The sequence below is a fragment of the Giraffa tippelskirchi genome, chromosome 2 (assembly GCF_054371585.1).
Source record: "Giraffa tippelskirchi isolate mGirTip1 chromosome 2, T2T-mGirTip1v1.2.pri, whole genome shotgun sequence".
NCBI lineage: Eukaryota > Metazoa > Chordata > Mammalia > Artiodactyla > Giraffidae > Giraffa > Giraffa tippelskirchi.
The window spans coordinates 72,858,927-72,884,592 of NC_137276.1; the positions used below are offsets into that span (position 1 = coordinate 72,858,927).

General features: G+C 39.4%; 1 protein-coding gene and 1 pseudogene across 5 annotated transcripts in view; one reads left to right on the top strand and one right to left on the bottom strand.

Moving 5' to 3' along the window:
- NRBF2 (nuclear receptor binding factor 2) overlaps nucleotides 1–25,666 on the bottom strand; it is a 248,653-nt gene that overhangs the window by 155,268 nt on the left and 67,719 nt on the right. The gene's annotated exons all lie outside the window — the stretch shown is intronic.
- LOC145539546 (nicotinamide/nicotinic acid mononucleotide adenylyltransferase 1-like) overlaps nucleotides 1–25,666 on the top strand; it is a 69,144-nt pseudogene that overhangs the window by 21,509 nt on the left and 21,969 nt on the right.

The window sequence follows — 25,666 nt, forward strand, 5'->3', positions numbered from 1 at the left end:
TCTTGTGTGACCTTATTTCTCTCACCTTTTATGTTCTGCAGTTCTTTAATTAATGAGATTGTGAAAATTTCAAAGGAACTACACACATGTGGCATCCTTAAAATGCTAGTATAGGCATGAAGTTAGATTATGAAATTGGGACTAAAGACAAGTCATAGCATTTAAATTTAACTTAAAGTGAAATTTTTATTGATTTTATTTTCAGTTGCTCCCTTATTCCCTCAAGAGAAAACAAAACCTGGAGATATCAGGGATGAAACTGTTAAATGACTGTAGAAATTGGCTTGTTTTCTGGGACTCTTTTAAAGACACGGAAACACAATTTTTGTGTGAGCACATCCTGGTGGGAATTTGATGGAATATTTAGGTAGGAAAAAGTCAAGCTCAAGACTCAGATAAACATGCCGACACTACAATATTCACCCAGTGCTTAGCCCTCTTTGGTTGGGAAATGACATGAGAACAGTCTTTGTTTTTTTATTCCAGTTCATTACTGGTGGGAACTTAGCCAACAAGAAAATGCTGTCCGAACAGCTTCAGAATTCAGACAAAGAATCACGTCAGTTCTTATTTTAGACGAACTGGTTCTGCCGTTCCTCTTTCAGAGAAATACAGTGGGTTTCCCCTGGTGAGCCTAATTGAAAGGACTTGCTTCCACTTGAAAGATGCAGTAAACATCTGGCAAGTGAGGAGAGGTTGGAACTGTGTAGAAATCTTGGAAGAAACCAGGAGCCAGAGGCATAACTAACTAGATTCAGGGCCAGGGTCACTGGTTTCATCATGACTCCTCCATTCATTTGATTTTGACCTTGGCTGTGACTTGATTATGTGTTTCCCTCTGTTCAATGGGAATGATGAGATGGTGAGTCACATTTACCATTGAGACTATTAATTGTGAATAACTAAAAAGCCCTTTGCAAACAAGAGCTTTCAGGCGAGCCCAATTTTGCTAAAACAGTTGGAAAAAAATCGGTACTGTACACATTTCAAGGCAGTAATAATAAACTGTAGATTTTACTATACAAGGAAATACATTCTTCTATCATTCCAGGATAACTGTGAGCTTTTATTTATTTACTTTGCCATTCCACTCAGAATGTGGGATCTTAGTTCCCTGACCAGGGACTGAACCTGGGCCCCCTGCAGTAGAAGCACAGGGTCCTAACCACTGGACTGCCAGTGAAGTCCCTGTAAGCTTTTATTATTAAATGCACCCCATGGTAGAACAAGGAGTGCAGAAGCAGCAGGTAAGACCAAAAATAGTAAAAGAGATTTTCATTTATTCATTCACTCAACATTTATTGAACTCTTTCTATGATCTCTGCACTGGGTTGGAAATAGTAATTAAACACATATAGTCTTTGTCTGTATGAAGCTCATTGCCTAGTGAGGATAGAGAAAATGGCAGTAATAAACTCTAATCCCAGTAGTATGGGCAAGGAACCTCTTGTGTCTTTTTTACATCTGAATATGAATTTTTACGTCAGAAAACTGGGATTGTACATAACCCTAGAATTCATTCTAGGATTAAATGGAGTATTTCATATAAAGTACTTAGCACGATATCTGAGAACAATGAGATATTTCTGGAAATAGAGAATATCTTTTTTTGCAAGCTTATTTGTAAAAAATCTAGATCACTGGAGGAATTATTATTAACTATTGGAAGACTTCCATTGATAGAGGTTTGAAAAAAAATACAGAATTAGGCAGTTTAGCCTTGCACACAATTATAGCTTGACATACAATGTCAAAGAGGCATCCTAGTAGGCTTAAAAAAAAAAAAGAAATAGAAGAAAGGAGAGCTAGAGTCTAGTCTTGGCTGTGTTACAATGTAACTGTGAAATCTGGGAAAACTCACTTTATGGGTTTCAGTTTTTTCAGCTATTAAATTGATTGGTACTTGAATTTGTATCCTATTCCAGTTCTAAATTTGATGATCACCTATAACAAATATTATTAAAGTGCTAGTCACTCGGTCATGTCCAACTCTTTGTGACCCCATGGACTGTAGCCCCCCATGCTTCTCTGTCCATGGAATTCTCCAGGCAAGAAAACTGGAATGGGTAGCCATTCCCTTCTACAGGGTATCTTCCTGACCCAGAGATTGAACCCAAGTCTCATGCATTGCAGGCAGATTCTTTACTCCCTGAGCTACTTTGGAAGCCCCAAAATATTATTACAAGTAGTAGTCAAAATACTGTGCTAGAACTAATTTCTTGTAGGTGAGGATGAAGACATGCGCCACTGATAATGAACATCATTTATATGTATAGGACAAGATAATAACAGAAAAGAAAAAAAATATTGCAGACTAAATTTCTGACAGAAAGATTAATATAAGTGTGTGTATACATGTATTTAATAGTATTTCAGATTACCACTGATGGTGTTACTTAAGAAAACTGATAAGCAAATCAACTTAAGCATGTGAGAACATAGTTCCCTGACCAGGAATCGAACCCTGCATTGGAAGCATGGAATCTTAACCACTGGACCACCAGGGAAATCCTTGATAAGCAAATCAGACCACTGATTAGGAATATGCTCAAGCATAGCGGGAAATATGAATGGAACACTTAAGTAGCTGAAAACCAATCTTTTTAGAGAAGGCAGTCCTTGAATAAGATAGATCAGTGGTCCTCAAAGGGCAGTTCTTGGGCCAGCAGCGTTAGCATCACCTGGGAACTTGTTAGAAATGTAAGTTATCAGGCTATACCTGTCCTGTTAAAAAAAAAAAAAAAAAACCCAGAAAACAACTGAGCATGGGGCCCAGCAATCTGTTTAGCAAACTCACCAAGCGATTCTGATGCATGCTTACATTTGATACCCACTAAAGAGACTCTTGTCCAGATAAGTACTAAAAACTGAATAAAGACTAGCAAGAGAAAAATGAGTTTGGGATTAATTAATTCCTTCATGTATTTATTCAAAATCTACTACAGGACTTGCCTGGTAGTCCAGAGGTTAAGAATCAGCCTGCCAATGCAGGGGACATGGGTTTGATTCCTGGTCTGGGATGATCCCATAAGCTGCAGAGCAACTAAGTCTGTGTGCACAACTCCTGAGCCTGTGCTCTAGAGCCAGGAACTGCAGCTAGTGAGCCTATGTGCTGCTACTACAGAAGCCCATGCGCCCTGAGCCAGTGCTCTGCAGCAAAAGAAGCCACTGCAATGAGAACCCCAAGCATCCCAACTCGAGAGTAGCCCCTGCTCGCCAAACTAGAGAAAGACCTCATGCGGGAATGAAGACCCAGTCAAAAATGAACTAATTAATAAAAATGAATATAAAAATCACTTTGCTTGATTGTGTAGGGAGGCAACAAGATATATACTCTGAAATAAAATGAAATGTCATGATTGATAACACAGGAGCCTAGTGAAAAAAAGGATCATCAAAAGTTAAAATCAGAAAGAGATCACCCCTCTGCTTCCTCCAACCAGTGATGAAACCCTGAAAATACCATCTTCAGTCTCTGGGTCATGGTTTCTTTAGCTGAACCAGAATCAGAGATTCATCCAGGAATTAGGAGGTGGTGGGCATATCAAAATCATCTAGAAAGTTTTATTCAAAACAAGGAAATGTCTCCCCCACTTTGTCTTTAGAGAAGTATTACATCCTTTCCATGAGCTGGGGTTGAGAGAACAACAAGGGAGAGAGGGAAAGGGGGGAAGAGAGAAAGAAAAGAAAAGACAGCTGGACTTGAAGTCTGTCAACTGACTTTGGCCAGGACCAGTTATGGTCTAGGAAAGCAAATTGGGTGGAGAATTGTGAATGAAGAGTTTTAAAGGTTAGGTGGAATGATCTGGGGAATAAGGCCATTTGTAGACTGAAAATAAGCCCTATAGACTCATTGCTGGAGAAGTAGCCTCCCAGGGACCAAATGCTTTGGCTGGATGGTTAAGAGAAACAAGATCTGAATAAACACAGTACTTTTCTTTCAAGGATCCGATCTCCATTGTCTCTTTCACTCTCTTGGCTTCTCCGTGAGATAGGCGTGGGTGGGTGCTATTTCCCCATCTCATCGTAGAACAAGAACACCAGGAAAGCCAGTGCCTTTGATTGGAGCAAGCTCCATCAGTAAACAAATATTTATTAAGTATCTGACATTGTTTTTTTTAAAGGTATGTGTAGGGATGGTCCTTTTATTTAGTCCAAGGAAAACTCAACAAGTTAAAGGAAAATTAAGGTTCTGCTGCTTGTCTCATATCACTGGGAGGGGTAGTAGGGATATGGGCTCAGTATTTTTTTTTTCTACTAAGCACAATTCTCATCATGACACATTCCTGCCCTTCCAGGCAGTTCTTGCAGCCTGTCTGTGACCAGCTATGAGGACAGGTTGTGGTAATGGGAGACCTCAATTAACCAGGAAAATTGGTTAGATTAAGTTTTGTTATTAAACAAAGTCCAATCAGGAAAAAAAGGTTTTGACTGTGCTGTTTAAATTTAAAAAAAACACAAAACCTGAAATAAGAATAATGTAGTATGTGTGCTCAGTTGTGTCTGACTCTTTGTGACCCCATGAACTGTAGCCCACCAAGCTCCTCTGTCCATGGAATTTTCCAGGCAAGAATACTGGAGTGAGTTGCCATTTCTTCTCCAGGGAATCTTCCCACCCAGGGATGGAACCTGGATCTCTTGTGTCTCCTGGATTGGCAGGTAAATTCTTTACCACTGCACCACGTGAGAAGCCCAAAACAAGAATAATAAAGCAGTACAAGCATTTTATTTATTTTTTAATTAGAAGAAAATTGCTTTACAATATTGTGTTGGTTTCTACCATATAACACTTCAAATCTGCCATAATTATATGTATATTCCCTCCCTTTGCAAACAGTTTTAAAACTGGGGATAGGAGATCTTTGTTCTAGCCCTGCCTCTGCATCCAGTGAATGCTATGATGTTTGACAAATAACTTAGGCTCTTTCTGTCTCAACTATTGCCCCTGTAAAATGAAGGGGTAGTTCCAAATAATTTTTATGATTCCTTTGAGTGCTCTTTTGTAGGTCTATGCTTTCTTTCTGATGGCCAGGGACATCATCATCCCAATATGAGCTCATATTCAGGACTGCAGCATCAGACTGAAGAAGTGAAAGAGAATGGGTCCAAGTATGCTCCAGGAATAAGAAAGAAACTTAGTGTTAACTTTTGGGGGAAAAATCTTTGGTATCTGCTTGTTTTAATATATTTTCAATGTTTAATATATTTCCCTATATTTGGTATAGGTTCATTACAATATATTTGCAAATCCAGTTATCTCAGAGTAGTAAGATAGCAGATGATTTTAATTGGCTCCCCAGGTGGCGACAGTGGCAAAGAACCTACCGGCCAATGCAGGAGACTTAAGATATGCAGGCTCAATCCCTGGGTCAGGAAGATCTCCTAGAGGAGGGCATGGCAACCCACTCCAGTATTCTTGCAAGGAGAATCCCGTGGACAAAGGAGCCTGGTAGGCTACAGTTCACAGGGTTGCAAAGATTCGGGCATGACTAAAGCAACTTAGCATACTTATTTGTTATAACTACACAGTGGACATATACTTACTAATAAATGAACATTGGTAAAACAGAATCATTGAGGTTAAAAGCGGAAAAAGTTTATATGTCTAGTTCAATCCACTCACTTTAAGATTGGAAAACTAAGGCCCACAGAGATAAGTGACATGCTCAAATTCTGAACTTACAGAAGCAGCCTTGGGACTATTGACCAAGTTTCTAGTCTCTTAGCCCAAAAGTACTTCTTTTACTATAGTACACTTTCATCATGTTTTTCTCTTTTCTCCTTGAAAAACAAAAAAGGAGACAAACAACAATAATCATTGGTCATTCTTGTAATTTAGATTCTGCTTAACCAAGCTCACATAAACCCCCTGGCCAATCCAGCAGTGATGTCCTCTTCTCCGGGGGGCAGGGGTGGGGGGCAATCTATTAGAATCCAGGCTTCACCAATAGGCTGTGGCCAAATTTCATCTGCAGCAGTAAGGTGGGGTGGCCACCGTTTTGGTGTTTGTGTGTCTCTGCTTGCCAGTGAACATTATGTCATAATAGAGATCATTATTAACTTGTTCAAGAAACTAAACAGGACAGAGGAGCAAGGCAGAAAGGATACATGTGAGCCAAGGAGAAGAAGAGTAACGCCCTCGTCTTGTTTATCCAGAGACAGAAGTACACAGGATGCTCATCCATAGTTAGCAGGGTCTGTGTGTGAAAACTCAACAGTCTCTTTATATTGGTTTCACTAATTATCCCACCCTTAATTCGGGTGATTTCAGAAAAAAGAGAGACTTATTTCTGTCAACTTGGAGTTAACTGATTTTTATAAATAATCTAATTGCCTTGGTACTCCAAACAAGAGTTTCTTCTCGATAAAGAGTGACAAGCAAATGCCCTACAGAATGACAAATGTTTGCAGGTGGATCTGATAGGGACCATCTTTACAAGGAGACCAAGCTAGCTGAATACTTTCAGCTTATACTGTGAACAAGGTTCCTCAGAAACAAGTCCATTTTTCTGATCCTCATATGTAATCTTTATAAATAAATATTTCTTATGCTTTACATCTGCGTGGAAAATTTGCCTCCTACACAAGCCCCACCTTCCAGCCAGGTCCAAGTCTCTCACTACCAATGTTATCATTATCCCTGGGAGTCCAGCTGCCTTGGGTTACGAGGATTTCTCGCAAATATGAACCGAAGGGAGCAAAACATAAAGCACTTCCATTTTTCTCCCTCCCATTTCCCCAAGTTAAATAACAGTTTATTCTGCAGGCTTTCAAATCACTCCCACAAAATTGGCAATCCAAGACAATCGACACATTCATGCTAATCCACCCAGAAGTAAATACACTGTGGTAAAACTGTGACATTTGCAAAGACCATAGCTCCCCAATTACTGAAGAATTACTAGGGATATAATGAAGGAGGGCCAAGTGTGATTCAGCCCAGAGGGAAGCAGCCTTGCCATCCTGTTTCTATCCTCAAGTGAAAACTTTCTATACATTTGAGAACTTAGAAGTGTGGCTCACTTTGACATCTGCTTTAAATAAAATTGTTGCACCACATTTTTCTTGGTTTCAACCTAACAGCTGCCATAACACTTCCAAGAGGTTGCCGGCATCAAAACATTTCTCAATTTAGCCACTATTGGAACCTGCTCCAATAGTGGACATTTGTGTCATGAAATCATAGTCCATTGGGTCTAATATTTGTTTGATGTTCACTGAGAGAAAAGGGGGTTTAGTCCATGTAGATTATGCTGGATTCTGGAATAAGAATGAGCAACCTGGGTTTAAGTCTGAGACTTGCCCTGTTGCTAAATAATGGCACTAGGAAGAACCAATTTGTTCAGCACTGTACAAATTACTGGAAGTTTTAATATGCGTTTTCACCTTACACTGACCCTGTGAGGTAAGGAAGTCACTAGCTAGTCATTCCTGTCTTATAGATGAAGCAGCCCAGGCTCAGAGACTGTTAGCTGCATGTTATCTCATAGCAGCCATTCCCATCATGTATCAAACAAACTCAGGTAGAGGTCCAGAGAAGGCAGGTGTTTCACCTGGCACCACACAGCAAGTCTGATGCAGGACGGGGCATAATTAGTCTGGAATTTCCAGCCCATTGCTCGGGTCACCGGACCATGCTGTCTCAGTGTGTCCAGCCTCGCCTGGGAGATGAGCGACCTCACACTTTATCCCCGAGGCCAGGAAACTGTTTCTGGGCCCTGATTGGGTCAAAGTGAGCATAACAACCATAGCCAGGTAGTTGGGAGAGGAAATAAAACACTAATGATGTTCTTTGCAGTTATAAGAGCATCTCCCGTCCCTATAAATGGACGGCTTGGGCAGACTGCTCTGTAGTAATAATAAATAAAGACTTGAACCACTTTAATCTCTGATCCCAGTCCACCCACAGGCTTCAGGAAAGTGCCTGACCAAGCAGATAACTTCATAGATTTCAGCCTGTGTCCGATCAGGAAGGGAAGAACATTCTGGAGGCGTGGGCCCTTAGGGAGAAGGCCTAGTCCACTCCCAGACTGTTCCTAGATTGCATGCAGGCAGCCTGCAGTTAGGGCTCTGCTTTGTCTGGAGCGTTGGACAGTAAAATGCAATAGTAAGAAGTCAAGAGAAATATTCTTCTCTCTTCCATTGGACACTTGAGAATAATGAAATAAATTTTATTGACATACTATGTGCAGGACCAAATTCAAATATCTAACAGGTGGTGCAAAACTTTACATGACAACCCTTCTTCTCCTAAGATGTGAACTTTCAATAAAATAATAAATAAAAGTGGGGGAAAAATCTATTTTCTTGAAGACAAGCAGAGAAGAGAAAGAGTTGAGAATTGTAGAATATAGTTACTGATGTTACAGTCGCTAAAAGCACCATTTATAAATCTGAACTTACTTGGTTTAGGAACAAAAGATGCATTTTGCGCAATTTGGTTTTGTTTATAAAGTGTGGGAAATTCTGAAAGAGATGGGAATACCAGACCATCTGACCTGTCTCTTGAGAAACCTGTATGCAGGTCAGGAAGCAACAGTTAGAACTGGACATGGAACAACAGACTGGTTCCAGATAGGAAATGGAGTACGTCAAGGCTGTATATTGTCACCCTGCTTATTTAACTTCTATGCAGAGTACATCATGAGAAACGCTGGGCTGGAAGAAACACAAGCTGGAATCAAGATTGCTGGGAGAAATATCAATAACCTCAGATATGCGGATGACACCATCCTTATGGCAGAAAGTGAAGAAGAACTAAAGAGCCTCTTGATGAAGGTGAAAGTGGAGAGTGAAAAAGTTGGCTTAAAGCTCAATGTTCAGAAAACTAAGATCATGGCATCTGGTCCCATCACTTCATGGGAAATAGATGGGGAAACAGTGGAAACAGTGTCAGACTTTATTTTTTTGGGCTCCAGAATCACTGCTGATGGTGACTGCAGCCATGAAATTAAAAGACGCTTACTCCTTGGAAGGAAGGTTATGGCCAACCTAGATAGCATATTTAAAAGCAGAGACATTACTTTGCCAACAAAAGTCCGTCTAGTCAAGGCTATGGTTTTTCCAGTGGTCATGTATGGATGTGAGAGTTGGACGGTGAAGAAAGCTGAGTGCCGAAGAATTGATGCTTTTGAACTGTGGTGTTGGAGAAGACTCTTGAGAGTCCCTTGGACTGCAAGGAGATCCAATCAATCCATCCTAAAAGAGATCCTGGGTGTTCATTGGAAGGTCTGATGTTGAAGCTGAAACTCCAATACTTTGGCCACCTCGTGCAAAGGGTTGACTCATTGGAAAAGACCCTGATGCTGGGTAGGATTGGGGGCAGGAGGAGAAGGGGACGACAGAGGATGAGATGGTTGGATGGCATCACTGACTCGATGGACATGGGTTTGGGTGGACTCCGGGAGTTGGTGATGGACAGGGAGGCACGGTGTGCTGCAATTCATGGGGTCGCAAAGAGTCAGACACGACTGAGTTACTGAACTGAACTGAACTGATAAAATGGTCATTTTTTGTGTGTTCCTGGAGATTAAATCCAAAGTGAAAAATCTAGAAAGATGTAGGACAAAGAAGTTTTCCCAGGAAAGTCTTTAGAAACAAGTATCTTTTTCTGATTTATTTTGTTATTTTACTCTAAGAACTTATACTTAATTCTTTTTTGTAGTTATTCACTAACTGTAACAGATTGCTGTGGATAAAAAATATGATTGTTGGGGGAAAAAATAACAAAAACGTACATATACACAAAAAACAAACCAAAAAATCCCTGAGAATTTCTTAAATCTATCAAACTAAACCTACCTCATCTTATTCTTTTATTTTCCTTTATTCCATATTTAGTTTTCTTCTACTTATTACTTGTCTAATGACTTAGTAATTTCTGTGGCATTTTTCCCTAATATTTGACCTTAAGTACCTATTCCCTTTAGTTGCCTTCAGGGGGACCTCTGTGTCCTTTTTGATTTTAAGCCTCTCATCCCCCCAGCAGAGAGGAGATAGTGGGGAGAGTCTCAGTGCTTCCTGGCCTTCAGCAAATTCACACTTGTCATGTATATAAGAGCTCCCTGGCTCCCTGCTCCCTGGTGTCCCTTTGGAGCTGTGGGAGGAGTAGAGAAGAGAAACTGGAACTCCACACTAGAATAAAAATTTAAACACTTGGTTTCTGGTGCTCATTAATGAATGGTATCTAATATTTAACTTGTCTATTGAGTAGATATGAGAAATAGAGGATTAAAAGAACAAAGATAAAATGATTTAAATATGAAAGATAAAATGAGAAAAACAAACATGTCACATTTTATTAAATTAAAAACTTTGAATCTTGTGTGTATGTATTTTATCCCTCTTTGTGTCTGCTCACTCATCTTTCATTCAATATTGAATAAAATTTACTATGTCAGGCTCAAAGCTTTATACTGAGGATTCAGAAATGAATGACACAGTCTTGCAGTATTTGGGCCAGGCATTGTCAAATACTATTTCATTTAATTTTTTTCAATAATGCGCTAAGGTGTATATCTTTATCCCTATTTCGGAGATGTAAGAATGGTCTTTGAAAATTTAAGCAACTTGCCTGAGGTCAGGTAGTGAGTAAATAGAGAACTTGGAATGGCTTGATGACCCCAAATTCCATGCTGGCAGTACTGGCTATAGCCTCCCAAAGAATCTAAGGCAAGACTGTAATATTTTAGAAGTGGTCCAGAGAAGGGTAGTGAAGTGCAAGAAGAATGAGAAAGTGGAAAGTGTGAATAGTAGAGGAAAGGGAGAGCGTGTCTGTTGAAGGGGCTAGGCAAAGGCAGGACTGAACTTGGTGAGTCATGTGTGAGTGTGAACGTGTGTGTGTGTGCTGTGACAGGTAAGTATGGAGGTGGTGGGGGAACTTAGCTAAGCAGGCACTGTGGTGAACTTCGATAAAGGCTTGAAAACCAGACCAAAGAGTTTGAATCTGAAGTCAAATTTTGAATATGAGATTAAACTCTCCAGCCATTGGAGGATGGTAGGATTGGATTTTGATGGGAAAAATAAATTCTCAATGCAGCCATATTATAAGTAGTGAGAAATGGGGTTGTTCACTGACTATTTCAAAGTCCATCTATAATCATCTATTCCTAGATTCCTCTGCTGTTTCAATGAGACTGGTTTACTCAGGTCTGAATGAAACTTACATGCTTGAGAACTCCCCTTGGAAAGGATTTCAAAGATCTCACATAAAGGGTATCATATTGGTTGAGAATGGAAAAAAGAATCAGAAGATAGTCACTTAACAGATATTTGCTGAGCATCTACAATGTGCGAAGTTTTGTTCTAGACATGGTTGAGAACAAGACATATGCAGAAAAAAGTGTAACTAGACACACAGGGAAATCTTGACACATGATATCACAGCCATACAACAAGATATTTTCTGTTGCTATGAATTAATATGGAAGGTGGTCCATGAGATAGGACAGAATTGATAAGTGTCAAATAGTGTCATGTAGGTGGAATAGGGCACTGACCAGGGGTAGCTGTTTAAGTAAGAACCAATGGAAAGATGTAAATGACACTCTTTTGTGAACTTAAATTCTCTGTATTTTACAGAAAGAAAAACTGATAAAGATGAAGATAATTCTGATGAAATGGATGATGATATTGAGGATGCCTGGGAAATAATGAGTCTGGCCAGTAACTGTTCTTTTCTTTTGAGCACGGAGAGCCTGAAAACTGACAGTATCTGAAGGACATTAAGCTGGTTGCAAACCAATATTTCATTTACTACAAATATTTTTCATGTTAATAAACTTTGGCTAGTAGGATTCCTTGGGGCAGGGAGTATATATCCTGAAAAGAATATTGAAAAATTAGAGAAACATTCTTATTGCTAATGACTTGGTCAACTGAGAGTGGGTAATAGACTTCATTTCTGTTTATTATTAGGCATAATATGTTTTATTCCTTAGTGTAGAAAATATGAGCTTTTGATATCACTGCTTAGTATAACTTAGTATAATTGACTCTTCTGAGCCCTGTTTGAACTTAGTGATTCATCATTTTTCAAATTAGTAGGGACATGGTTAGGGTAATCTGAGTCTGTAATCAGTAAAACCTTCCAAATGCCTTCCACAATAATGGATTAGGCTGTCATTTGTAGTATCTCTTATTTCTGTTATCATCTGAGCTTAGGATGTCAATTTAAGATCATTAGTTTAATTTTTAAGGTGTTCCTCCTTGCTTTCTGACAGTCATAGGAAGCATGTCCACTTGATGGCTGTTGCCTTATTTGTTGAATTTGGCAGAAGTGATCCCCTTGTAAAAGACAAGATACTCAAGTGTCAAGCGCTTACAGGGTCATCCATCTTCTTCGGCCCTTCCACCCACTGGGGCTGGACCACATGCACCCACCGTTCAGGCCCCGTCTCTGCTTTCTCTTTGTCATTATGCTGTTGTCAATTCCGCCGTTTATTCAGTGATTAATCATCATTTGGAAGGTTCTGCTGGGAGTCAACAGAAAGGGGAGTATTCCTGCAGGTGGTTTCTCTCTGATTAGTCAGAAATGATAATGACTTGCTGCTGGGGTTTTGTCATAAGGAAGGGAAGACAGTGAATTCTTTTTCCTTTGCAGAAATGTAATTGAATTTTATAAACCTGGGAAATAAAATTAATTGCACAAAGAACATTTGGATGAGTCTTTTAAAACTGTCCCCTTGAGACACTGTTTTCAGCTAAAGCACCTTTAGAATCACAACTTGCTTACAGTCTTACCATTATTATTAAATTTAAGGTATTAAGATGCACATTCATGCCAACTTAAATGCCTAAAAATAACTCTGTGGAAGATGAGCTATCTAATGGTGTATCAGCAATCACTTCTCACTGAAGTAATATATTTAATATTTTTGACAGCCACAAGATGGATAATGTTGGTATTTAACTTGGTGCAGTATTACACCTTTATGTTATTTATTTAGGAAAAAATATCTCTGACAACAAAGATTTCAGCTGTATGGTTTAAAGATGACTGCTTCCATTAAAAAAAACGTGTTGAAAAGGATGGACATGCTAGAAAATTTTCCAAAGAGGCTTGGACTCTGTAGAAAGCAAGGGTGTCTTTTTTGTGGTGGCGGAATGCAAGCAGTGAGGAAGTCAGCACACTTTTGACTGGTGGAGGGAAGTAAGAGACCCAGGGAGGGTGGGGAGGAGGGTGAAGTGTCCTTCAGCCTGCTTCCAGCCCCACTAACCTCCCCGCCAATTATTATACATGTGATTTCTCAGCGAGCAGGCAGGGTTTCCAGAACCAGGGGAATAAGTCCTTCAGTGGAGAGTGAAAAAGAGTCTGAGTGTGTGTGAACCTTTTTTTTTTTCACTTCTCAGCTGATCAGTATGAGAAGAAGGATAAGTGGACTCACAGAGAATTACTCATTTCACTCTTACTCCTGTGGGCAAATTATTCAGAGATCCCGGATTCTGCTCTGTGGATTTATTCCTCGTTTTCATCCTCTCCTAAAGTGGAGTTTCTCTCAACTGATATGTCTGGATAGAGGAGACTAAACATGTTGAGATTCTAGAACCAAATAATTACTTACTTTGAGTAATAAAGGATCTTTTTCGCACCCTCCCTCCCCTTTGCCACATTTTGATGGTGACTGAAATTTTCCCTTCGATCTATGCTCTCTTGGTCTGAGGCTGAGCTTGGTATTTGGAGCCCAGGAGCAATATCTGAAGGATTTCTGTGTAGGTGGAGTAAACAGTGGCCTGCTGGTGCGCATGGTGTGTGTGTGTGTTTGTGTGTGTGAAGTGGGGAAGGAGTTTCTTTGTTGTGTGTGTTGTATGCTCATGTGTCTATAAAATGGGGACGGGGTCCCTCCTCCAGGATACAGCTGCTTCTTGGGCATGGAACTTGGGCCAGTACTGGGGCAATTTGCAATTCACAGCCTCAGCTACTCAATTCTTGACAGGCTGGTTCTGAGGACTGGGAGCAGATGTTGCCTGACAGGGAAATAGACAAGAGTGACAGCCATGCTGAGCTGCCAGTCTGGGAGGTGGTGGCTGAGAGTCCTGTGGTGGAGGATGGGTTCTTGAAGAAAATGGGTCAAGAGTAGCCACGTGTGTATGGGGCAGGGGTAAGTTCAAGGAGCAGCCCAGATTCCTCTTCTGGGAAAACAGCAAAGTACTGAACACAAGCCTCTGTATTCCCTCCTGACCTTCTAATCCCTCTTCCCTGATCTACCCCCTCTTGGAGACATTCTCCACCCTTGTATGTATGAGGCTGATGACAGCTTGAGTGTGATCTGTCTCAGGTAGAGATTGCTTTTGACTGGACATCATGAACCGGAGCGATGATTCCCAAAGTGTGGTCCCTTGGCATCACTTGGGAATCATTAGAAATGCAGTTTTAGGGCCCTAACACGAACCTACTGAAGCAGAAACTCTGAGAGATGGGACCTGGCAATCTATTATAACAAGCCCTCCAGGTATTTCTGATGTATGATACAGTTCAAGAATCACTGACCTAAAGAGACCAAGCTATGATCCACTAGTATTGGGGTGCATTTGTCAATGAGTTGAGGCAAAAGGGTACTAAGGAGCCCAGAACTTTAATTAGTCAGAGTATTTCAACTTCAGACAAGCAAACTGTTGAAAACTTGAGCAGATGTGGTTTCCCTTTGTTTTTTCTAGCGCTCAGACTAGAATTTCTAATCGTTCTTCTGGAGTTGAACCATTGTCCTTTGTGAGCAATTATCCAAGGTGTGAATTAGGGAGAAAGGGGACTTGTATTGGTTAAGACCTGGTAAGCAAATGGTGCTAATAAAGAGTATTAGGATATAGGAAATTCCCCATGGTTCCCAAGCTGTTTCCACTTCAGACCCCTGCTTCAGGACCGACACCAAGGATTATTTGATGACAGAGAGTGGAACCTTCAGAAAATCAGGTATGTGTCCAAAGTAGTGTTAGTACATAGCAGTAGATCCTTAGTAGATTCCTATGGAACTGAAACCTCCTTCATTCCATCTCAAGAGTCTCTTTGTAACTCTTCATTTATGCATTTATCTCAACCTTCCTGAACCTAATTTTATGGTTTATATAGGCTCTTGCAGTAACAAGTTGCAGATGAGGCAATACATTTACTACCCACAGTGTAAAGGAATGTATCCCTTTATTTGTCCTACAATGACCTCTTCCAAGTTTCAAGGGTGCTTATCTGAAATCTTAACTCTTGGGTTTGGGTGTTGATGCTTCCGACTTTGTCTGAGATAGTTTCTCTGTGATTGTGTAAAGATGAGTCAGTAGCATTGATCAGCGCTGCCACGCCTCACCAGGCAGGAAAACCGCCAAGGAGAGGAATGCCATCTGACTTCACACTGGCGCTGGGCTTACGTCTACTAGACTTGGTGGACTTCTCCATCATGTGGTCACAAAGACCCTACTACATTCCTCCTGAATCAGTGCCTCAAATTCCACTGTGGACACTCATTATTTTTTGGCTAAAACGTGTCCTGTGCAAGCATTTTCTCCTGCTGGATCTAACTTTCCTGAAACCAAGGAGCATGCATCCATCATTTTTTGTTAGCCCCTACTCCCTGTTGTAGAGCCTGAACTAGTAGATTTGCTATGACTCTTTATGCATACTTGTGTACATGTTTTCAGAGAAGGATAGCAAATTATTCATTTGTACCTGAGTATGAATGGGATGTGAGGAGGGATGTGGCTCTATATTTGGAGGCAAATGACTGAAGCATGCTCCTTTCTTTCATGAAAGTTAAATCTAGCAGGAGAACAAACTTGTAAAGGAATTGCTTGACCCAGAGACATCAGTCTTCAGTGGTAGAAGTCTAAGCATTTCTGATCTGCCCAATTGATCTGGCCAAACAGGGGAGACTTTCCTCCTCCATTCCTCTATGTAATGTCTGGGAGGAACCTCATCTTAGAATAAACTTTTGTTCAGTTACTGAAAACCAGGAAGAGCAGGACAGCATGGGTGCTCTGGTGACTGGGAATAAAAGATGACGTTATGTTGAAATGAAGCTAACATTTATTGAGCATTTACTATGTACCAGGAACTCTTTAGTGTGCTTAATATTTACTAGTTTCTTTGATTCTCATTGTAACCTTATGAAGTTATTCTTTCTATTCCCATTTTGTAGATGAGAAATTCAAAGTGCAGAACCATTAAATAACTTGCCAAAGGAAACCTAGTTAGTGAGTGGAAAGGCGAGAATTCAAACTTAGACAATTTGGGGCTTCCCCTGTTGTCAGGAATCTGTCTGCCAATGCAGGGGACATGGGTTTGGTTTGATCCCTGGTCCAGGAAGATCCTGCATGCCAAAGGGCAACTAAGCCTGTGCACTGCAACTACTGAGTGAACACACGTGCTGCAACTACTGAGTGAACACACGTGCTGCAACTACTGAAGCCCACACGCCCTAGAGCATGTGCTCTGTAACAAAAGAAGCCACTGCAATGAGAAGCCCACACACCACAGCTAGAGAGTAGGCCCTGCTCACCACAACTAGGGAAAGGCTGAGTGCAGCAACGAAAAGCCTGTACACCAATGAAGACTCAGCACAGACAAAAATAAATGAATAGGTTAAAAAAATCAAAAACACACAGACAATTCAATTTCAAAGCCTGGCTCTGAAACACTGTACTTTACTGCATCCCTGTAAGTGGAAAAGGGGCACAGAGAGACAGGATAGGGTTGAAAATGAACTACTTCTATTTTGTCATTTTTGCCAGAGATGAGCCCAACACATCATGTAGCAGTTTTGCAGGGAATCAAGATTGGACATTTCTGGGATTCTGAGAGGGAATGCATGAAACACATTCTCTATGAGAACTCACTTTGTCAGGTAGGTCACAGAAAAAGGGAGCTCAGAAGATTTAGAGGGAGATGAGAAGCTTCTTTTCAACTCCTGCAGTGGTCCTTGCCTCTCCTGTTCACCTCTTCTTAATAATTTGATCAGTCCTCTGTGGAAAGCACTTAGTTGCTATGGCAATGAATACTCTATAAATATTAATAGAATAAAGCCAAACAGAATATCACCCTGTTAATGCAGAAGCTCACAGAATTAGCCTTGAACATTGTGGTCTAATGATGTGCCACTCCATCGTTTTGTTTTAAATCCCGAGAACACGTGTGCTAGCTTTGGACCTTGTAGTGATAAGGAACAAAGATCTGGGGTAAAGGCTGTCACGCTGCTTTGGAAGCCCTGATCCACCTCTTTCCAAGTGTTGTGTACATCATATACATTCACTGTTCCAAAAGTTTTAGTGAAACTTAGGAGAAACAATTGTTATTCTGGCTCCTTAATATTATCTTTGGAAACTTAACTCATGGGATTTTATCACTGAAGGCATACAGATTCATCTAATTTAGAGGAAAAAGGTATCTTAGTGATGGGTTTAACTAGGAGTCTTAAACTTGAATGTCTACAGAGTTGAGGTCAATAAAGTAAATGAGAGAGGCAGGCTTGCATTAAACAGTTGTGAGTGGTAGGCACTGTGGCATGTCCAAAGCTTGGAATCTTATTCTAGATGCACTGTGTATAGAAGTATTCCAGTTATGGAAATACACACCACATATATGTGTATGTATGTATATATACGGGGTTTCCCAGGTGCCACAGTGGTAAAGAATCCACCTGCCAACGAAGGAGATGAAAGAGACACAAGTTTGATCCCTGGGTTGGGAAGATCCCCTGGATTAGGAAATGGCAACCCACTCCAGTATTCTTGCCTGGAAAGTTCCATGGAGAGAGGAGCCTGGCGGGCTACAGTCCATGTGGTCACAAAGACTAGAACACGACCAAGTGACTGAGCACACATGCTCGTATGTACATATATACACATACATATAAGCTAAAAACCTGTAATATCTCTACATAAAGATTAAATTGTGGGCAACTTGCTAGATAGATTCAAATTTATATTCTATAATTTGTCAAAAAGAAACAAGAAAATATAGTTATTGAGACTTAACATTCAGGTCTCTGGTTTATTAAAATCTTGACTCTGAGAAGAAATACTATACCTTGATTTTCTAAGTGCTTATGACTCACTTATTTTCTTCATTACCTAACTAGCTTTTCCCTAGTCAGTATTACTTTTTAAAATCACAATTAGCCTTCTCAGGATGGTACAAGGTCTTTTCAAAGCTGCTATTCTTCTCACAGGCAAATCAAAATATTGTGAATAAATCTTTAAATAGTAGCTGTCTAATTCCATGGTTTAAGTTCAGTCTTTAGCACAATTTAAGCATCCAGTGCAGGTTCAGTGGTGAGATCATATCTCTCGAATTTTCTAAGACTATCTTGGTTTCACTAGTTCCTTGTTTTCATAAAAACCAACTATATTTTCTACTTTGGGGTTCAGAAAACCTGGTGACTATACTTTTAATCTTTTTTCCTCCAGCATCTTTTGAAGAAGAGTTTTCTGTCTGAGTAATCCACTCTGTTCATCTCTTAGTAGCTAAGTACCTAAAAAGGTAGTATTATTAAGTATTTGACATGTTAAGAATTACAGTTGGAACAAACACATGAAAAGATGCTCAACATCACTCATTATTAGAGAAATGCAAATCAAAACCACAATGAGGTACCATTTCACACCAGTCAGAATGGCTGCTATCCAAAAGTCTACAAGCAATAAATGCTGGAGAGGGTGTGGAGAAAAGAGAACCCTCTTACACTGTTGGTGGGAATGCAAACTAGTACAGCCACTATGGAGAACAGTGTGGAGATTCCTTAAAAAACTGGGAAGAGAACTGCCATATGACCCAGCAATCCCACTGCTGGGCAGACACACCAAGGAAACCAGAATTGAAAGAGACATGTGTACCCCAATGTTCATCGCAGCACTGTTTACAACAGCCAGGACATGGAAGCAACCTAGATGTCCATCAGCAGACGAATGGATAAGGAAGCTGTGGTACATATACACAATGGAATATTACTCAGCCATTAAAAAAAAATACATTTGAATCAGTTCTATTGAGATGGATGAAACTGGAGCCCATTATACAGAGTGAAGTAAGCCAGAAAGAAAAACAACAATACAGTATACTAATGCATATATATGGAATTTGAAAGATAGTAACGATAACCCTATATGCGAGACAGAATAAGAGACACAGATGCATAGAACAGTCTTATGGACTCTGAGGGAGAAGGTGAGGGTGGGACGTTCTGGGACAATAGCTTTGAAACATGTATATTATCATATGTGAAACAGAACACCATTCCATGTTCGATGCATGAGACAAATGCTCAGGGCTGGGGCAATGGGATGACCCAGAGGGATGGGATGGGGAGGGAGGTGGGAGGGGGGTTCAGGATGGGGAACACATGTAAACCCATGGCTGATTCATGTCAATGTATGGCAAAAACCACTACAATATTGTAAAGTAATTAGCCCCCAACTAAAATAAATAAATTTATTAAAAAATAAATAAATAAAATAAAACAATAACTGTTTATTATCATTCACAAAAAAAAAAAGAATTACAGTTGGTACAACATGAAAGTTGTTTTCGGTTTTGCCTTCAGGCTCCAAGTGGAACTGAGTCACCATACATTAAAGTGATTTTGTTTGTAGGAACTGTTTCATCAAGGAAACAAATAAATTTGTCACCCCTTCTTTAATTTTTATAGTTCAAATAAATGTGGAGTTTGCATTTCTCCCAGGATAGAATCAATTATTGTTTTAGTTATATTTTGCTCTGTATTAAATTATCCCAAAACTTAGTGGCTTAAAACAACAACAAACATTTATTATCTCACTGTTTCTGTGGGTCAGAAATTTTGGAAGTGGCTTATTGAGATGGTTCCGGCTCAGGATTTCTCATGAGGTTAGAGTTAGATGTTGTCTAGGGTACCAGTCATGTGAAGCCTTGACTGGGGTTGGAGGATTCAATTCCAAGATGGTTCAGAATGGCAAGTAAGTGCTAGCTGTAGGCAAGAGACTTAACTTCTTAACATAGGGACCTCTCTACAAGGCTACTAAAGTGTTCATATGACACTGTCACTGGCTTCTCCCAGATACAGTGATCTAAGAGAGAATAAGACAGGAACTCAAACATCTTTTATGGATCTAGCCTCAGAAGTCATAAACCTTCAGTTACCCAGAAAACTAAAAATAGAACTACCATATGATTCAGCAATCCCACTCCTGGGCATATACTCAGACAAAACTATAATTCAAAAGGATACATGCACCCTTATGTTCGTAGCAGCAGTATTCACAATAGCCAAGACATGGAAACAACCTAAATGTCCACTGACTGATGAACAGATAAAGAAGATGTGGTATATATACACAATAGAATACTACTCGGCCGTTAGGAATACTACTTGGCCATTAAAAAGGATAAAATAATGCTATTTGCAGCAGAATGAATGCAACTAGAGATAATCATATATTTTTTTTGAGATAATCATATTAAGTGAAGTAAGTCAGAATGAGGAAGACAAATACCATATGATATCACTTATATGTAGAATAGGCACAAAAGAACCTATTTACAAAATAGAGACAGGCTCACAGACACAGAGATCAGACTAGTGTTAGCCAAGGGGGAGGGGTGGAGGGAGAGAGATGGACTAGACATTTAGGGTTGGTAGATGCAAACTATTACATTTAGAATGAATAAACAAGGTACAGAGAAGTATATCTCAACTCCTGGAATAAACCATAAGGGAAAGAATATAAAAAAAGAATATCTATGTGTGTAGCTGTGTCACTTTGCTGTACAGCAAAGATTGGCACAACACTGTAAATAAACTGCATTTCAATTAAAACAAGTCATAATGCTTCATTTACTCAATATCCTATTTTACATACAAGTTAGCCCTGTTCAGTGTGGGAGAGGACTATACAAGGACATGAACACCAAGAGGTGAGAATTGGTGGCATCTTGGAGACTGATTTCTACAGATATTCATTTAACAATTCCTAATTGAATACTGTCAGTGTGACAGATAGGAAGAAATACCAAGTGTGGTTCTGCCTTCATAGGGCCATAGAGACTAGGAAAAGACACTAGCCATCAAAGACAATGCATGTTAAATATTTTCAGGCAACAGTATCCACTGAGACTGAGCCTACATGCAAATGGTCAGTGAAGGGCAAGTGTGATGCTGCTGAAGTTGGAAGGATGGATGAGTGATTAGAAAAAAGAAGGCTCTTGTTCTTCCTACTTCCCTCTCTGAGCCACTAACCATTCCTAAAACAAAACACCAAATTATATCACCTGGGGTTTGTTGGTTCAAGCAAAGATGACATTTACTCTCTTTCAGGGACTGTTTTAAGAGTTCTACCTATACTGTTTCATTTACTCCCCACAACTTTGAGAGATGGGTTCTTTTTTTATCCATGTTTCTCAAGTGAGAAAACTAAGGCACAGAGATGTTAAGTGATTTTGTAAGGTTATTCATGATGTAAGTGGTGAAGCCAGGGTTTTGACTCAAAAGGTCTAAAGAAAAAGAAAGCGAGTTATGTGGAAAATGCTGGAGTTCCTCCAAGGAGCCAAAGACAGATTAATAACAAGGGCTATGGAAAACAAGTGTCACGGTAGCCCTGTGAATGACATTTGCAGGAATGCATAGACAAGTTCTTCAGGGTGAGACACCAAATGAACTTGCTTCATTGTCCTCGCTCTGAGTTCCCAAAAGAATCTGAATGGTTCAGCTTGTGTCCTGTGACCACTCCAGTGGAGGAGACAAGAGACTCCTTAATTATCAGTCTCCCAGAATCTGAAGAAATGGAGAAGGGCTGACTCCAAGAAAGGTAGCCCAGAAAGATACCTCTTTTTAAACCCAAATAATTCTCTATTTTTAAAAATTCGTATTTTAAAGAACATGAGAATCTGAGTCTTAAACACTATCCTATTTATTTTTAATTTCTTTATGGTGACAGTGTTGTTGGACATGATGATACCACATTTCAGAGGGAAAATAGCACAATTGCCTTAGGCATTGAAATTGTTTTCTCAGAAAGGTACCCAATTTATCTTCGGGTTTCTGATGTGTTTGGGTTTCTAATTAGTTTGCCTGAGATTTTCCAGAATGCTGTCCTCTGAAAATGACCATTATCTCTTCCTGCTCAGAAACAATAGGTATCTAGAATTTCCCAATAATTTTTTCATGATATTTTGCAATTTTTTCCACAGTATATACCCATTTATAATTATTATTTATTATCCATAATAATCTGTTTAGAAATTGAAACATCTCCATCACTAAACCAAAATCTTTACTAGCATTTATAAAACAAAATTTCTCAACCGCAGTACTACTGAAATTTTAGAAGGGATAATTCTTTCTTATTGGGGTTTCTTCTTCAAATGCATTCCTGTGCATTTCAGTATGTTTAGCAGTACCCCTGGTCTCATCTCACTAGATCCTAGCTATTGTTGTTCAGTTGCTCAGTTGTGTCTGACTCTTTGCAACCCCATGGACTGCAGCATGCCAGGCTTCCCTGTCCTTCACTATCTCCTGGAGTTTGCTCAAACTCATGTCCATTGAGTCAATGATGCCATCCAACCATCTCATCCTCTGTCATCCCCTTCTCTCCCAACTTCAATCTTTCCCAGCATCAGGGTCTTTCCATCAAGTCAGTTCTTTGCATCAGGTAGCCAAAGTATTAGAGCTTCAGCTTCAACATCAGTCCTTCCAATAAATATTTAGGGTTGATTTCCTTTAAGATTGACTGGTTTGATCTCTGTGCAGTTCAAGGGACTCTCAAGAGTCTTCTCCAACACCACAGTTCAAAAGTATAAATTCTTTGGCTCTCAGCCTTCTTTTATGGTCCAACTCTCACATCCATACATGACTACTGGAAAAACCATAGATTTGACTGTATGGACCTTTGTCAGCAAAGTGATGTCTCTGCTTTTAAATATGCTGTCTAGGTTGGTCATAGATTTTCTTCCAAGAAGTGTGCATCTTTTAATTTCATGGCTACAGTCACCATCTGCAGTGATTTTGGAGCACAGGAAAATAAAATCTGTCACTGAATTCAATTTTTCCCCATCTATTTGCCATGAATCATACCACCTAGGTGTTTTATAAATCTTATAAATATGTCTGGGCTTCCTAAATAAATGTTTTGAAGAAGTTAATTAAGTGGAAAAGTCCTTAGATGTAAATGTGGTTCTAATGTTACTTCTGCATTCAGTCTAGCTTTGTGGCCTTCGGCAGGTTGCCTAATTGCTGAGGCTCACTTAATCTATGAAATGGAAATGATTTTACCTGCTCCACAACTACCTTGCAAGGATATTGAGGGTGTTAAGTGAAATAATGGATATAACTATATTTGATAATTTTAAAAGCACTATACAGATGTAATATGCTGGCACTATCAACATTAAGAGTAATACAATAATATATAATAAATATATACTTCTTGGGGCTGTATTTTTACATATCTTTGTATCTGTAGAAACTACCACATGGCTAAATATCTGTAAGGAGCTTCACAAGCGATAGTTGATGATGCTGATATGAAGTATGAATCTCATTCACTATATAAACTTAACTCTGATTATATACTAGTCAATGAATAGTTGTAGAATCAAATTGAATTTCAGATAATCACCCAAGAAGTCTGTATTATTACTTATGCATATGAATGCTGACACCTTCTGAAGCTATGAGATGTAAATATTCTATATGAAACATATTGGTGTTTCATATAGAACACTTATGGTGTCATGGATTTTTATTGACAACATTAAAGAATATTTTATTTTATACAGGAATGCATTAAATAAGATGGAAATTCTGGTAAGATTTCACTCTGAAGTATATTAAGATAAAAAATAATGTGCACTTGGGCAGATTCATTTTCTTTTTTGTTTTTATTATAAAAGAAAGAGACAAATTCTCCAGAATACAGAAAGAGATTAATCTGAAAGACTCGTCTTTCCCAGATATTCCCCGAGTTTTAAAAATTGTTTTAACCAAGGTATAAACTCAGCTGACTAAAATTTGTTATTGCAAAACTGACAGTTGGTTTTGCCCTCCTGATATTGGCCTATTTCACAGTAATGCTAAAATTCAAAGCCATGGTAACAAATTTGTTTTACTAAAAATATTGAGATAACACAAATAAGACATTAAGCAAACTCATGCATTAGGTGAGTTGACCTTTCCTGAAAAATAAATATTAAGGAAATATTTAAAGGAGTCCCTTTCCTCCCTCACCTTAGGGTTCACTTCCAGTCAAATATTGCTTTTGCTTGAAAAGAATTAGGTTAATACCTGTTAAATGTGGCAGTAAATTTTTACTACATATAATTAAGTTGTAAAACTAAATGGACTTTATGGGTATAATTTACAATACAAGCTTTTATATTTTTTAATGAAAAATAATTGACTAGCTCATTGTACTAAATACTATACTAAAACAGAGCTTTGAAACTATTCAGTTTGTTTTTCAAAAATGAGAAATTTAGAATGAGATTTAAGTCCACTTAAAAAAAGTGATGTGCACAATATTTAATTAACAGCACTGAAATTTTTCTCTACATAAATTCAGATTCAGAGTACATTTACTGACCATCTTCTGTGTTAGCTTCTTCAGTTCAGTTCAGTTCAGTTCAGTCGCTCAGTCGTGTCCGACTCTTTGCAGCCCCATGAATTGCAGCACGCCAGGCCTCTCTGTCCATCACCAACTCCCAGAGTTTACCCAAACCCATGTCCATCGAGTCAGTGATGCCATCCAACCATCTCATCCTCTGTCGTCCCCTTCTCCTCCTGCCCCCAATACTTCCCAGCATCAGGGTCTTTTCCAATGAGTCAACTCTTCGCATGAGGTGGCCAAAGTATTGGAGTTTCAGCTTCAACATCAGTCCTTCCAATGAACACCCAGGACTGATCTCCTTTAGGATGGACTGGTTGGATCTCTTTGCTGTCCAAGGGACTCTCAAGAGTCTTCTCCAACACCACAGTTCAAAAGCATCAATTCTTCGGCGCTCAGCTTTCTTTTTTTTTTTTCTAATTAGTTTATTTTCTATTTTTTAACTTAACAATATTATATTTGTTTTGCCATACATTGACATGAATCTACCATGGGTGTACATGTTTTCCTCTTCCAGAACCCCCCTTCAACCTCCCTCCCCATCCCATCCCTCCAGGTCATCCCGGTACACCAGCCCCAAGCACCCTGTATCATGCATTGAACCTGGAGTGGCTATTCGTTCACATATGATAATTTACATGCTTCCATGCCATTCTCCCATATCATCCCGCTCTCGCCCTCTCCCATAGAGTCCATAATACTGTTCTATTTATCTGTGTCTCTTTTGATGTCTTGCATACAGGGTTATCTTTACCGATTGACTAAATACCATATATACTTGTTAGGATACTGTATTGGTGTTTTTCTTTCTGGCTTACTTCACTCTGTATAATAGGCTCCAGTTTCATCCACCTCATTAGAACTGATTCGAATGTATTCTTTTTAATGGCTGAGTAATATTCCATTGTGTATATGTACCACAGCTTCCTTATCCATTCGTCTGCTGATGGGAATCTAGGCTGCTGCTATAAAAAAGACTACAAGCCATAAATGCTGGAGAGGGTGTGGAGAAAAGGGAACCCTCTCACACTGTTGGTGGGAATGAAAACTAGTACAGCCACTATGGAGAACAGTGTGGAGATTCCTCAAAAAAACTGGAAATAGAACAGCCATA